The sequence below is a fragment of the Eptesicus fuscus genome, chromosome 13 (assembly GCF_027574615.1).
Source record: "Eptesicus fuscus isolate TK198812 chromosome 13, DD_ASM_mEF_20220401, whole genome shotgun sequence".
Lineage (NCBI taxonomy): Eukaryota > Metazoa > Chordata > Mammalia > Chiroptera > Vespertilionidae > Eptesicus > Eptesicus fuscus.
Genome location: NC_072485.1, coordinates 37,522,119 through 37,538,404, shown reverse-complemented (window position 1 = coordinate 37,538,404; position 16,286 = coordinate 37,522,119). Strand labels below are relative to the sequence as shown.

Sequence of the window (16,286 nt, the reverse complement as noted above, 5' to 3'; positions counted from 1 at the left end):
ACTAAATGTTCTCCTATTTATGGGTAAAGATTTCATTGCTTGCCATTTCAGACCTTTTATATAATACTACAGGCCCGGTGCACGAAATTTGTGCACTAGGGACGGGGGGTGTCCCTCAGCCTGGCCTGTACCCTTTTGCAGTCTGGGATCCCTTGGTGGACATCCCTGTCGCAGTCTGGGAGCCCTCGCTCCTTACTGCCCATCTGCTCACTGCTGCGCTCCCCCTTGTGGGAGCGCATTGAAAGGGGGAGCGCATTGACTACCATGGGGCAGCTCCTGCATTGAGCTCCCTGGTAGTCAGTGTGCATCATAGAGACTGGTCGGTCTGGTTGTCCGCCGTAAAGGTCGCTTAGGCTTTTATTATATAGAAGGCATAAATTTAAATTTATAGAGTTCTCTCTATATACAAACATGCCAGGTAAACCAGAGCCAAATAACAGACTGAGGAAAGATATGGAAAACCACTCTATTCAATAATAGGGACTAATCAGGAGAAATGCCATGGGTTCTATGACCTGTGAGCCAGTTTCTTCAGCTATAAAAGGGAAGCAAGAATAATACTGATCTTTAAAGGTTATGATATAGCCCTAGCCAGTTTGGCTCAGTAGATAGAGCATCAGCCTGACGACCAAAGGGTCCCGAGTTCGATTCCGGTCAAGGACACATACCTTGGTTGCAGGTTCCTACCGGGACCCTGGTCAGGGTGCGTGCAGGAGGCAACCAATCGATGTGTTTCTCTCACATCAATATTTCTGTCTTTCCCTCTCTTCTACTCTCTCCAAAAGATCAATGGAAAAATTTCCTTGGGTGAGGATTAACAACAACAACAACAACAAAAAAGATTATGAAATAGACATAAAAATATTAAGTACCTAGGAACTTCAATAAAATCTGTCTTTATTGCCTTTAGTACCTGGATTTGTTTATCCTTGGAAATCATTCAGATTGAAATTTTTATTTTAAAACTGAGAAACATGAAATTTAGAAAGATTCATTTATTCACACATATTTACTGAGTACCTACTAGCTGTCAGTAGCTTAAGTCAAGGAGGTGGGGAAGACAGACAACCTGCCATCATGGACCTTACACTGTAGTAGGTAGTCAAACAGGTAAAAATTTAAAATAATTCAAGTAGCCCAGCTGGTGTGGCTCAGCGTGGTCCCATGCACTAAGCGGTCACCAGTTTGATTCTGAGGCAGGGCACATGCCCAGGTTGTGGCCTCCATCCTCAGGAGAGGCAGCCAATGTTCCTATCTCTTTTTCCCTTTCCCTTCCTCTCTATTTCAAAATCAATAAAAACATAAAGTAATTTTTTTCAAGTAAAGACAAATACTATAATGAAAATAAAATGTGATAGTGTGGGTGCTATTTTGCATTGGGTGCTGAGGGAAAACCTCATTTTATTATTTATTTTTAATTATTTATTTATTTACTGATTTAGAGAGAGAGAGAGAGAGAGAGAGAGAGAGAGAGAGAGAGGAGAGATTTGTTGTTCCACTTATTTACGCATTTATTGGTTGATTCTTTTACGTGCCCTGACCAGAGATCAAACCCTCAACCGTGGCATATCAGGACGATGCTCTACTGCAGTGGTCGGCGGCACATGCGGCTCGTGAGCCGCGGTTTGCCGCTCTGTTGACTAATGAGTTTGCCGACCACTGCTAAGGCATTACCCTTACCCAGAAGTTTTGAGTTCAGGTTAAAGACATTAGTACATTATTAAAATGTTTTTTAAGTGTTTTTCCCTAGCAGTGGTCGGCAAACTGATTAGTCAACAGAGCGGCAAATCGCGGCTCACGAGCCACAGTTTGCCAACCACTGCTCTAGCCCACTGAGCTACCTGGCCAGGGTGGAAAACCTCAATTTAAAAAGTTGACACTTGATACAAAAAGTTGAGACATAAAATAGAAATGAGCCATAAGATGATACGGAGAAGAAACAAGCTAGCAAAAAGACCTTAAGGTTTGGCAAATTAGGAAAAGAGAAAAGATTTGTCAATGTAAATGAAGTAGAAGAGCAATTTTCAACTTGTGTGTGTTTGTGCTGCAAGAATTTTTAAATCATGCAATGCTTGACTATTTTAGGCAGGGGCACTGAACTCTTTTCCCTTAGATTGTCAATTAAATAAAAGACAAACAGCAAACACAACAAAACACGACAATAACTGTCTGATGTGAATAGATCAAAATTATACATATTTTTTTGTCAGATCAGTAAAAAATATTACATATTTTTTGGTGTGCCACAGAATTTTAGTAATCAGTTTGTGTGACATGAGGTGAAATGGTTGAAAACTGCTAAAGCAAAATAAGGGAGAAAATAGCAACAGATAAAGTTAAAGAGGTAACCGAGAGCCAAAATATATAGGCCAGGGTAAGGAATTAAGATTTTATTTCAAATATGATGAGAGGCCAATGGAGTATTTTATTTTTCATTTTAAAAATATTTCTTTTTATTGACTTCAGAGAGGAAGGAAGAGGGGGAGAGATAGAAACATCAATGATGAGAGAGAATCATTGACTGGCTGCCTCCTGCATGCTGTATTGGGGATGGAGCCCAGGGCTCAGGCATATGCCATGACTGGGAATCGAACTGTGACCTCCTGGTTCATAGTCGATGCTCAAACACTGAGATACTCTGGCCAGACCCAATGGAGTGTTTTAAATTGGTAAATTTATGACTTATGTTTCAAAAATAGCTGCTGTATATATATATAAAAAAGATTATGGAGGGGAAGGAATGGAAACTAAAACACCCATTTTAAAGCAAGAGATAATGATGACAAGAACTATGGTGGTAGTAGTGATAACAGAAAGAAGTAGCTGTATTTGAGACAGAATCATAAGGACTTTTGATAGAATGGATGTGGATGGAGGGTGATTGGAAAGAAAACCCAAAGGTGACATCTAGATTCCTTGGCATGAAAAAATGGAAGAATAAAAGTGCTTTTGACTAAGGTATTAAAGAGAATACCTGAGAGAAGGAAGTTAACCAGAGATCTCTAATGAGCTTGGGTAAGTGTCTTGCTCCAAGTTACTGAACTGAGACTCCTGGTTCATACATGTTTCCACTGGATCTTTTCAAATCTGAGTCAAGAATTTACAGCTACTGACAAGTCAAGGGCTATGCCTACTCTTCTTCATATCCCTAACCTGTGACAAAGTATGAAACATACAGCAAGTACAAAACAAATATCTGATGAATAAATGAAAGACATATAAAAATAATGCTTTACTTTAATTTAAAAATTCTATTAAGTTAACCACTTATAATTGCTATAGCCAAAACATCTCAAAGAATATTATAAATTCTTACTAGACTAATAATAGCTAGCATTTATTTCATGTTTACCATGTGCCGAGTACTGTTTTAACTGCTTTAATATATTAACTCAGTCAATTCGCACAAGCATTAGACAAATGTACTGCTATCCTCAGGAGGGTATGTGCTTTAGCCAAAGAATAACAGAAATAGGAATTACTATCTTTAGTCATTTCTGGTGAAATCAGTATATATTTAAGATACCAATCAGGTCAGCTGTACCAATGGAGATGTGGACAAAGGCCAGACTGAGAATTATAAATCATCTAGTTCCATTATTTATACTCAAATTACACATCACCAAGTCTCCCTTATCTAATATTTAAATATGTCCAACTGTTTTATAAATAATATTTCTGGAGGACTGAACCAGACATTTACTGAGCACATTAAGTACTGGGGGGTGGGGGGCAAAGACGAATTAACAGTCTCAGCTCTAGGAAATTCAGAATTCAGAGGGAAAAAAAGAGGGGGCATGCAAAGTCATGTAAACAAGTAATCAGTGAGTTATCTACCAACTAAGTAACTGATATAATTATAAACTATGAAAATACAGAGGAGAGAAACCCTAATTCAGCCTATGGATAAAGGGAAATTAAAGAAGGTTTTATTCAAGTGATGACATTTATTCTAGGATCTGAAGGATGACTGAGGTTTTACCAGACAAGGAGATAAAGAGCATTTCAGGAAGAAAAAAACCCCACAATATGTAAAGCAATAGGAATGTGAGTGGTGATGTGTCAATGTGAAGGTGAAGGTGAATAGAGAAGCTCTTTATGCTGAGTCCTGGAGCCCTGGATCTTGAGGGCTTGGGGCCAGGAATGGGCAGAGACAAGGCTGTGAAGGAAAGTAGTGAGCAAGGCTATGAAAGCAGATCATGGCTTATAAATAAGGGAACTCAACATGTGTTTGGAAGAACTGATGGAAAATAGTTCTGTTGCACTGTGCAAGACAGACAGGAGGATAAACTCTGAGGTTAAAGAGACCAATTAAAGCCTGTTTTGCAACAATTCAAGAGAAAGGTAATGAAGCCTGAATTAAGCTTGGCCGAGGATACTCTAGAAAAGGCAGATTCTGACTGGTAGTGCAATTATCTTACAAAAGCAGTAAAATTTTATGTTTACTACTAGAGGCCCAGTGCACGAACGAATTCATGCACGGGTAGGGTTCGGCTGGTCCGCCCTGATGGGGGCCCATTGGGCCAGGTTGGCAGGGAAGAGAAACATGGGAGGTTGGCTGACAGGCCCCGCCCCCAATTGGGGTGGGGAGCAAAAGGGGGTGAAACTGGCCAGGAGGAGGGGCCACGAGAGGTTGGCCGGCTGGCCCTGCACCCGATCCAGCAGGGACTGGTGCGGGGAGGGACCACCCCCCAATAGGGCTGATTGGCCCGCTGCAGTGCGAGTCATAGTGATCGTTCATTCCGGCGTTCTGATCGCTTGGCTTTTATATAGAGAGATATGGCTTTACTATTTACAATATAATTTTCTCATACATTATTTCATTAGAGGTGGGTATCCTGTAAAACGACAAGATTTTTTAAAGCAAAAGGATGTTTGATTCATCTTTCTATTTCCTACAGTACCTACCAAAAAACAGGATCTTGCTAATAGTGGCACAATAAATACTTACTATATCAATGTTCTCTGGTATAACTACTGAGATAATCTACTATTATAAGGGAACATATAGGAACAGTGCCTATGAGAATGCTTTAAAGGTTATATAAAAAGGATGTTTCTTTAATTCCTTAAAAATACATACATGAAAAAGTTCAATGGCAAGTTTTCTCAAGCAATATGATTTTGAAAATCAAAAGAACACCAAAATCCCAACAACTGACCAGATGTGCATGCATTAATTAATTAGTTCATTCCGCAAACATTTTATCAGGAATTTACTATGTGCCACACAGTGCTTGACACCAGGATAAATAAGATACTACAACTCCTGCTAAAGGAGCTCAGGATTAGTGGGACAGGCAGCTGGAATCTCAGTTAATCTATACATTGGGCACATTTATACATGACAAAAATTTGAGAAACTGTTCTCAAAAACAGTCTCTTTAAAATCTAAATCAAGAAAAAGGTGCTCTGAAAGTATCTGACATAAGTCTAGCATGAAAAATATAATGTCTATCACAGCACCTTTATATTTTAGGTTCGATTAATCATAAACCTAAAATCCACCTCAATGGAAAGAATGTAAGTACCTCCTTCCATGTAATCCGCTTTATATCACTCATCTAGACATAAAGGGCAATAAGACTTCAGTATCAAACAGGTTGAGAGGCAAATTCTGGCTCTATTATCAATGTGATCTCGAGTTAAGGCAATTACCTCTCTGAATTTCAGGATCTTCATCTGTAAAATGGAGGTTTTGTAGCTAGTAAAAGAGATGAGATAAAGAAGATGCCTATCAGATACTCGCTGTACCATAGCTCCCTTATATAAATGCAAACCTGAAAATGGTTCTAGAGAATCAACACAAGAACCAATTGGAACACGAGGAGAAATAGAAGGAATTAAAAGTTGGCAGGAAGTAGATCAGTGTTCTTCAAACTATACATAAACACTGTTTCATGACACTTTTGTTTTGCATATATATAAACATATATAAAGAAATGTGTCTACAATTTCAACAAAATGACTGGTGTCTGATTTAATTTCCTGCCTTCATTATCTGGGTAATTAACTCTATGTTAAATGGCTTCCCTTGTTATGCTCTATATCCAGTGTTTACATTAAAGCTAAGATTACTGCTAGATTTACAACTGCTGTTGTATTTTTATAAATTTTATTGTGGAAATATATATATGTACATAATAAAAATAAAATTTGCCATTTTAACCATTACATGTACAATTCAGTGGCATTAATTACATTTACAAAGTTGTATAACCACTACCACTTTTTATTTCCAAAACTTTTTTATCACACAGACACTCTTTAGCCATTAAGCAATAATAATTCCCATTCGCCTTCCACCTACAGCACCTAGTAATCTATAATCTATTTTTCTGTCTCTATGAATTTGTCTATTTTAGGATAGTTCATATAAGTAGAATAATCCTATATTTGTCCTTTTGGTCTGGCTTCTTTCACTTACCACATATAAGAACTTCATTCCTTTTTAGGGGTGAAAAATATTCCACTGCATGAATATATCACATTTTATTTATCTATTTATCTGTTGATGGAAACTTGGGTTGTTTCAACCTTTTGGCTATTATAAATTATGCTGCAATAAACACTGACACACAAATATCTGTTTTCAATTATTCGGAATATAGAGCTAGGGTGTGGCACTACCTGGTCCTATGGCAATTTTTTTTTTTTAGCTTTTTGAGAAACTGCCAAACTTTTTCACAGCAGCTGCACCACTTTGCATTCCCATCACAAATATATGAGGTTTTTACTATCTCTATAACCTTACCAACACTTAGTATTGCCCTTTCTTTTCTTTTTAACAAATAGCCATTCTATTAGGTGTTAAGTGATATCTCAGTGTAGTTTTGATTGGCATTTCCTCAATGACTAATAATGTTGAGCATCTTTTTAAGTGCTAATTTATTGATCTTTGTATATCTTTGGAGAAATGTCTACTCAAAACTTTTGTTCATTTTTAAATTGGGTTCTCTTTTTGTTGTTAAGTTTTAGGAGTTCCTTTATAGTCTGGATATTAAATTTTTATCAGTTATATGACTTGCAAATATTTTCTCCCATTCTATAGGCTGTCTGTTCACTTTCTTCGTAATGTCCTTTGATGCACAAAAGCTTTTAATTTTGACAAAGTACAATTAATCAATCTATTTTTTCTCTTGTTGCTTATGCTTTTGGTGACATATCTAAAAATCTATTGCCAAATCCAAGATCATGAAGATTTATCCCCATGATTTATTCTAAGAGTTTTAGCACTTTTATTTCAGTTGTTGATCTATTTTGAGTTCATTTTTGTCTATGGTATGAGGTAGAGTGTCTGCTGCATTTTGCAAGTTGTTAAATTTCAACAAATATTTGTTTTCACACTATAAGCAACAGTCAAAAGACATTTTCACAATACTCCATTAAGTACTCAATAAATCTTTGGGGAGATATGGGGGGGGAAATGGGGAGATATGGGGGGGGGGAGGAGAAACAATTGTAATAATCTGAACAATAAAGATTTATTAAAAAAATAAAAATAAAAATAAAATAAATCTTATATAGTCAGTCCTCTCATTTTCAACTTAGACAAGAATCAAGAGACATATACACATCCTCCTATATAATAAAAGAAAAACATGTAAATTGACCATACCTCCGCTAGGCTCACCAGCCAATCAGGAGTATGCAAATTAACCCAACAAAGATGGAGGGTTGGTTTGCATACACAGGTGCTGGGCGGAAAGCAGAGCAGGAGAGCCGGCAGAGAGTGGAGCAACTTGGCTCCCCAAGCTGCCAGATGGAGAGCAGAGAGGGAGAGCTGGCGGTTTGGAGGACTTGGCAGAGCAGAAGGCTGTGGACTGAGACAGAGTAGGAAGGGAAAACCAAGAACACAGGGAGCACCAGGAATTCTGGGAATAGTAGTTCTGGTGGCAGCCCCAGGACTGGAAGCGGAAACCCAGAGCGTGGGGAGCACTAGGAATGCTGGGAATCGTAGTTAATCATACGATTCCACTTTCGTGGTATCGTTAAACTACGATTCCAGTTAATCATTCTTTCCACTTTACTGGAAGCGGAAACCCAGAGCGTGGGGAGCACTAGGAATGCTGGGAATCGTAGTTCTGGTGGCAGACGGATCTCCTAGACCAGTGATGGGCAACCTTTTGAGCTTGGTGTGTCAAACTTCACCAAAAAACTGAGCATAACTCGGGTAGTGTGTCACTTTGAGGAAAAAACTAACTCCAAGACTCTAGTCGCAAATGTTTCATCCTCAGGAGCAGCAAATGTTTCATCCTCAGCATGCGGCCACGTGTCATCAGAAATGGCTACGCATGTCAGTGCTGACACGTGTGTCATAGGTTCACCATCACTGTCCTAGACACTAGACTAGAGCAAAGTGAGCCTGGAGCAAAAGTGAGCCTTTTCATGTGGTATCGAAAAACATTAGCCACAGAAAATAGAGGAGTTTCATGGAAATATGACAGTTAATTGGCAGAGAAATTTCTTTGTGACTTATAAATTACTGTTGCCGTGGGGGATGGAGGGAAAGCAAAGGTGAGAGATGTAAGTAAAATCAGAGTCTCTAGGAAAAATTAAAGGGAAGATATCCTAAAACTTCCAGGAAATCTCCACCAATGAAGCAAAGGGAAAAAAAAAAGCCTCTATTATTCTGTGAGCAACAAACCAAACTGGGTTGGGGTCTCAGACAATTCACTCATATGATTGCAAAGACAGACAGAAACTCCCAGATTGGAGAGGGCTGAGGGACCCTCTTTCCCCCTCCTCCCCCGTGCATGAATCTTCGTGCACCAGGCCCCTAGTCATTAACATAATACTTTTTAATGTGTTCCTAAAGTCTTTATACTTAGGAACTTTTAGTTAGGAGGGTCTATTTTTACTCCCCAGGCTTATCTTCTTAGCTCAAGCAATGGGAAAGACCTTTAAATTTCTATTTTTATGTAACTTCTTTCAAAACACCCTGATATTAGAGTTATAGGTAAGGTTACTAGGTAAGCAACTGTGGCTATGAAGAAGCAATACTTCTGAGTATATAACTTAACGTTCATGACCAATACAAGTGTGCACACTTAAAAAACACCTCTGGAGGGGAGAAGCAGGTTCCTGCAGTACACTCAAAGATACTTTTGCAATCAAAGAAAAACAGCAATAGTAATTACATCTGTCTCTTAGCAATTACTAGTATTATGAGGCATGATTTCCTTTAAAGAACAATTTATTAAAAACTGGCTTTCTCATTACTTTTTAAGGCCTTTATATGAGCAGGAGGCAGGGCAGTAGAAAAGCAAAGGCAGAGGGAGGGCTCCCAGACTGCAAGAGGATGCAGGCTGGACTGAGGGACCCTCCCCACATACCCCCCTCCCCCAGTGCGCGAATTTCATGCACCGGGCCTCTAGTCTGTTATAAGCCAAGAAACAGGCTTAACAAATGCCAAATATTAGCTCTGGATTTAAACAGAACTGTAGCCCCATCGGCATGGCTCAGTGGTTGAGCATCAACCTATGAACCAGAAGGTCACGGTTTGATTCCTGGTCAGGGCACATGCCCAGGTTGCAGGCTCTATCCCCAGTGTAGAGCATGCAGGTGGCAGCTAATCAATAACTCTCTCTCATTACTGATGTTTCTATTTCTCTCTTACTCTCCCTTCCTCTCTGAAATCAATACAAAATATATATATATTTTTTTTTTAAAGAAAAGAGCAGGGAGCCTTTCTTAAGAAAAAAATAAGTATTAAAAAAAACAGAATTGTATATTAATTATATTCTACTGACTCAAACAGAAAAGAAACAGCTCTCTATAATACATAAATACAATGGTGCCCACAGGAGAAAGACAAAAGATCAAGAGCCATGTAACAAGGAAAGTAAAAATTTCCATCAGAAAACTAACTAATGTAACTAATGAGTACAACTAAGAAGTAAATATAGAGTTAAGTTTATTAGCAGCCAAGTAAAAGAAAACTCAAATTGTCTAAATGATTAACTCATCTAATACTGATGCATAAAAGATTTTATAAAGCATTCAAGAAGCTTACAATCTACAAGAAAGGCAAATGTGAGGGGCAATATAAGTGGTATTTTGAAGCACTGGATTCATAAAGCCCTATGCTTGAATGCTGGCTCAGCCATTTCTAGCAATGTGAGATTGGACAAGTTATTTAGTTTGCTAAAATCAATTTCCTTAATAAATAAATAAATAAATAATAAATAAATAAATAAATAAATAAATAAAATCAATTTCCTTGTGCATAAAATGAGGATAATACCTATTGCAAAGGTGAGCTATATAAAGAAAGAATTAAATACAGTGCCTGGTAAATGGTGAACATTCAATATATAAACTACATAACAGTTTCTTTTATGTAGTTACACATAAATCCATGAAGGGATATATTCCTAGAAGGCCTCAAGGAGAAAGTAATACTTCAGCTGAGATCAAAGGATAAATAAGTTTGCCAGGAAAATAAACTAGTGAGGAGGCATTCCAGGCCGAGAATAACAGTATGTGCAAAAACTCTGAGAAATGAAAAAGACAGCATGTTCTGTGAATGGCATTGAGTATTAGTAGGACACATAGGAGAAAATGTCATTAGATGTGGCTGGAGAAAAGTGGCTCAACTATTAAGAGCATTGAATGTTCTGACAGAGTTTAGATTTTTAAGTGAAAGAGAACCACCAAATAATTCTGAAAGCAATATAATAGTTAATTTTAAAACTTTGTGTTTAAAAGGTCACTCTTGTAGCAGTGAGGAGAAGGTAGTAGAAAAGTGTACAATAAAAGCTAGGAGACCAATTAGAAGGTGAATGTTTAGGCAAGAGATGATAAAGGCCTGTGGCATGGTAGCCTCTATTAAAAAAATTATCTTAATAGTATCTTTTGTTTTTTTATAGAGAAAGAGCACATTTTGATGAAAATGCAAGGAATTTTTATAAATTGCCAATCATTGGCAAGTTTTCTAATCAAATTATAAATCCCTAATAGAACAAATCTGTATTAGTTTTCTACTGCTGTGTAATAAAATATTACAAATTTACCATTTGTTTTTAAATTTAATTTTTTTATTTTTTGTTAATCCTCACCAGAGGATATTTTTCCATTAATTTTTTTTTTTTTTTTTTTAAGAGTGAGTGAAAGAGAGGGGGAGAGACACAGAGAAAAACATGGCTTGGTTGCTTCCCATATGCACCCTGACTAGGGCGGGGAAATCGAGCCTGCAACTGAGGTATGTGTCCTTGACCAGAATCAGACCTGGGACCCTTCAGTATGCAGGCCAATGCTCTAGCCACTGAGCCAACCTGGCTAGGGCCAAATTTAGCATCTTAAAACCACGCCCATTTATTAGCTCACAGTTTCTGTAGGTCAGAAGTCCTGTATAGATATCCCAGCTTGGCTGGCTGGGTTCTCTGCTTATAGCCTCACAAAGGTGATATCAAGGTTATGGCAGGGCTTGTTCCTCTCTGGGGGCTCTGGGCAAAAACCAACTTCCAAACTCATTCAGAATGTTGGCAGAATTCATTTCCTTCTCATGTTTTCCATGTGACCCTCCACATTCAAGCTGCCAGTGTGGTGAGTCCTTCTAACACTTCAAGTATCTCTGACTTCTTCTGCCTACACCTCTTCTGTTTTTAAGGGCTCAGATAATTGACAGTGAGCCCATTTGGATAACTCAGAATTATCTCCATATTTTAAGGTCAACCGATTAATAAGTTTAATTACATCTATAAACCCCATTTGTCTTATAACATATTCATGAATGTAACACTAAGGAGCAAAGACCTTAACGGTCAAACTTTCGCCTACCATATATAATCCATGACAGCTGTTCTAAATGCCTTCCATAAAAATCACCAAGTGACCACTTCTCTAAGTATGCTTTCATGTTGAATACTTCCTACCTTACCATTTCGGTCTACTTATATCTTTCACTTTCTTTTCCTAAGCATTATTCTTTAGAAGGAAGAAAAGAGATCAATGCTTATCTATTTTTTATCAGTCATAATCTGTGGGGAAGCATAAGATTTGGTTGGAAAGCTTGTAAGGAGGATATTCAGAGAAAAGGGAAGTGTGTAGAAGGCCACTTGCCCTGTTTATCGGAATTCTGATTTAGGGGAGACTTAGGGGAGTGTCGAAGGCAGTTCCCCTGATTATTCCTTGACCTTCCCAAACAAGTCTGTGCTCATGCAGACCCCCAGGTGTTTACTGGAATCCTTATGCTTAATCCCTGGATACCCTTGCCTAGAGGACAATGTAAACACATGTGTCCTCCCAAGATTACTCACCCTACTGATTATATCTAAAAGATACACTTTATCTTAAACTGCTGTTACAATAAAAGGCTAATGAGGCAGGCAATCAGGGCTGCCTGGTTGCTGTAGCCAGACCGTCCCTTAGCCCTCTCTTCCACAGTGAAACTGTGTCAGAGTAATCTGTTCATCTGTCGTTCAGCAGCTGCTGGCCAGCCCCGACAATAATCTTTACCACAAACACTGAAACGATGAGAAAACTGTCAATTTCTCTGCATTGCCCCCAAAATGCTTTATCCTGATACTACACTTCACTTTAAGCACTGACATTCTGCCTGGCATTATCTTTACTTGTATGCTTACTTTAGTTTTCTTTATTTATTGAACTCCAGACTCATAAACACCAATGTCTCATATATCTCCTGCAGTAACTTATCAAGTCCCTTACAGAGTAGGCCATCAAAAAATGTTTACTAAATAGGTGAATGAAAAATCTGCTAACTTTAGCAGCTGTGGTTTCTTATCTAACCAAATTTATGGTTAGATCCTGTGTTAAAATGAATTATGTTATGATATCTCACAGCCTTTCTATTAGATAACTCTGCACTGTGTGCTACACATGAAATGTTTCAGGGGTCAGAGAAAAGAGCCAGGAAAAGAAAATATGATAGCACAACTAGAGGTAGGAAGAAACCAAGGAAAGAGATTTTAAAAAGATTCAGCTTCAGTGTTTGTGATAAAGTTTAGTAAACAAGACCTGAAGAATGTCCACTGAATTTGGCAAGGTTCATTTTGACAAAAGTCATTTTCTGGTGGCCTAGTGGGGCCAGAAAACAGATGGGGAAGATTAAGTAGGAAGTGAAAAAGCAAATACAGCGTATGTTGGCAATTCTTGAAAAGCTTGATTATAATGTAATTTATATTTTTAATTCAGTATTACTATTTTTTAAACAAAATGTTACTCAAAAATTTTCAAGTGGGCATTTTATAAGTGTTAATGAATTTCAAAGAATAGCATGGAAATACATGTTATTATTACCACAACCATCATGATGGGGTGGAGTTCCACATTATGTTAGAATCCAAGTTATCCCATCAATTAGGATAGTAAGAGAAAATTTACAACATCGTTTCTCCTTCTACCATTTTTATTTTGGAGTTAACCACTTACCAAAAACTAGGCAACAACAAGAGTAAATAGGGTCATTTTTAACTTGCAAGGGAGTTTTAACATACATTCAAAATAAAGTAAATCATTTATTTACTTGAGAAATTCAAGCAAATTACTGGTGAAACTGGCAATCTGCATTTCCATAAATTTTATTTTTCAAAGTGCTTTCTTAACTGTCATTACTGATGATTCACAAAATTGAGATTCAGGGCATTCATCTTTCCCAATATTCTTTTATGCTCTAACTGGAAGGATATGCCAAGTCACAGATTTATAAAACTTATTTCCCAGGATCAAAATCTTAATAGTAGAGAGCCAGGACTCTTGATTCTTAATTCAATGCTTTTAATCCTGAGTCTAGAAATCACTACAATCAGATTCCACAAAAATTTACACAAGCAAAAAATAATATAAACCAAAGTTATAATGATCTCAACAAATCTTCAGACCAATGGTAATACCTGAATTGTTTGCATCATTTAAGATTCTATGAATCTAAATTACTAAGAAATTAAGAGAGATCTAGAATCCCAGAAAAGATAATTTATAAGCATAAGTTTACAAAATAAATGGGCTCTTAAAAAGGTGCATGTAAGGCCCAGCTGGTGTGACTCTGTTTGTCACATGTCCTCCTGTGCACTAAAAGGTTGCCAGTACGGTTGGCACATGCACGATTTCAATTTTGGGCTCAATCTCCGGTAGGGGGCATGCAAGTGGCAGCTGATCGGTGTTTCTCACATCGATGTTTCTTTATCTTTCCCTCTCCCTTCCTCTCTCTAAATAATCAATAAAAATACGTTTTTAAAAGTTACATGTAAATGAAATTTTAATAAATTATCGTGTTGTCCTGGTCAGTGTGGTTCAGTTGGACAGGCATCCTCCCATGCACCAAAAAGTTGCTGGTTTGATTCCCAGTCAGGGCACATGCCTGGGTTTTGAGCTCAATCCCTGGTAGGAGGCATGCGATAGGCATCCGATCTATGTATTGCTCTCACATCAATGTTTTTCTCTCTTTCTCCCTTCCTCTCTCTCTATAAAAAAACAAAAGAAAAAAATATCCTCAGATGAGGATTAAATAAATTCTTTGTTGAAGGAACTATAGTTTATGAAAGTAATAGTTTTTAACCCCCCCCCCCTTCCCTTTTTATTAATTAGCACTGTGGCTACTTCAATCACTTTCCTCCAACAAAATATTTCATGGGTTGTTATGGACTGAACTGTGTCTCCTCAAAATTCACATGTTAAAACCTTAATTTAATCCCCAATGTCTGTATTTGAAAATAAGGTCTTTAAGGAGATAAGAGAAATGCAAATCAAAACCACAATTAGACAACACTTTACACTCACCAGCATGGTTAAAATCAATCAATTAATAACACATAGTTAAGTGTTGGTGAGGAGGGATAAGTTGGACTTCTCATACATTTCTAGTAAAAATTTTAAATGGTGCAGCTGCTTTGAAAAAGTCTGGCAGTTTCTCAAAAAGTTAAATATAGAATTATCATATAACCCAGTAATTCCACGCTAGATACTTACTCAAAAGAAATGAAACCCCACTGTCTCCCCAAAAACCTGTACCTAAATGTTCACAGCAACATTATTTAAAACTAGTAGCCCGTTTGCACGAAGATTCGTGCAATAGACCTTCATTCACCTGGCTGCCTGCACCAGTTTTCTGCCTGCACCGGGGACCCAGGCCTTGGCGGTGGCCACTGACCTCTACCTTCTTTCAGGGTCCGGGCTTGGCCCTGGGCGGTGGCCTTGGGCTCAGCTGCACCCCAGCGTCCCTGCGATCGGAGCAGGCATCCGGCTGGCACCCAAGGCCCGGAAAGCCCCGGGTGGCTTTCCGGTCCTTGGGCTCGGCCACACCGCACCCCAGCCGGGTCCCTGCTCCGATCGGAGCACGCACCCGGCTGGCGCCCAAGGCCCGGAAAGCCCCGGGCGGCTTTCCGGTCCTTGGGCTCCCCCGAACCGCACCCCAGCCGGGTCCCTGCTCCAGTCGGAGCACGCACCCGGCTGGCGCCCAAGGCCCGGAAAGCCCCGGGCGGCTTTCCGGTCCTTGGGCTCGGCCGCACCGCACCCCAGCCGGGTCCCTGCTCCGATCGGCCCAAGGCCCGGAAAGCCCCGGGCGGCTTTCCGGTCCTTGGGCTCCGCCGCACCGCACCCCAGCCGGGTCCCTGCTCCGATCGGAGCACGCACCCGGCTGGCGCCCAAGGCCCGGAAAGCCCCGGGCGGCTTTCCGGTCTTGGGCTCGGCCGCACCGCACCCCAGCCGGGTCCCTGCTCCGATCGGCCCAAGGCCCGGAAAGCCCCGGGCGGCTTTCCGGTCCTCGGGCTCGGCCGCACCGCACCCCAGCCGGGTCCCTGCTCCGATCGGCCCAAGGCCCGGAAAGCCCCGGGCGGCTTTCCGGTCCTTGGGCTCGGCCGCACCGCACCCCAGCCGGGTCCCTGCTCCGATCGGAGCACGCAGCCGGCTGGCGCCCAAGGCCCGGAAAGCCCCGGGCGGCTTTCCGGTCCTTGGGCTCGGCCGCACCGCACCCCAGCCGGGTCCCTGCTCCGATGGGAGCACACACCCGGCTGGCGCCCAAGGCCCGGAAAGCCCCGGGCGGCTTTCCGGTCCTTGGGCTGGGCCGCCCCGCACCCCAGCCGGGTCCCTGCTCCGATCGGAGCACGCAGCCGGCTGGCGCCCAAGGCCCGGAAAGCCCCGGGCGGCTTTCCGGTCCTTGGGCTCGGCCGCACCGCACCCCAGCCGGGTCCCTGCTCCGATCGGAGCACGCAGCCGGCTGGCGCCCAAGGCCCGGAAAGCCCCGGGCGGCTTTCCGGTCCTTGGGCTCCACCGCACCCCAGCCGGTCCCTGCGATAGGAGCAGGCGCCCGAAAAGCCACCGGCCCC

At 40.5% G+C, this 16,286-nt stretch overlaps 1 protein-coding gene across 5 annotated transcripts in view; it reads right to left on the bottom strand.

Moving 5' to 3' along the window:
* RSF1 (remodeling and spacing factor 1) overlaps positions 1–16,286 on the bottom strand; it is a 127,293-nt gene that overhangs the window by 65,348 nt on the left and 45,659 nt on the right. The window lies entirely within an intron of this gene.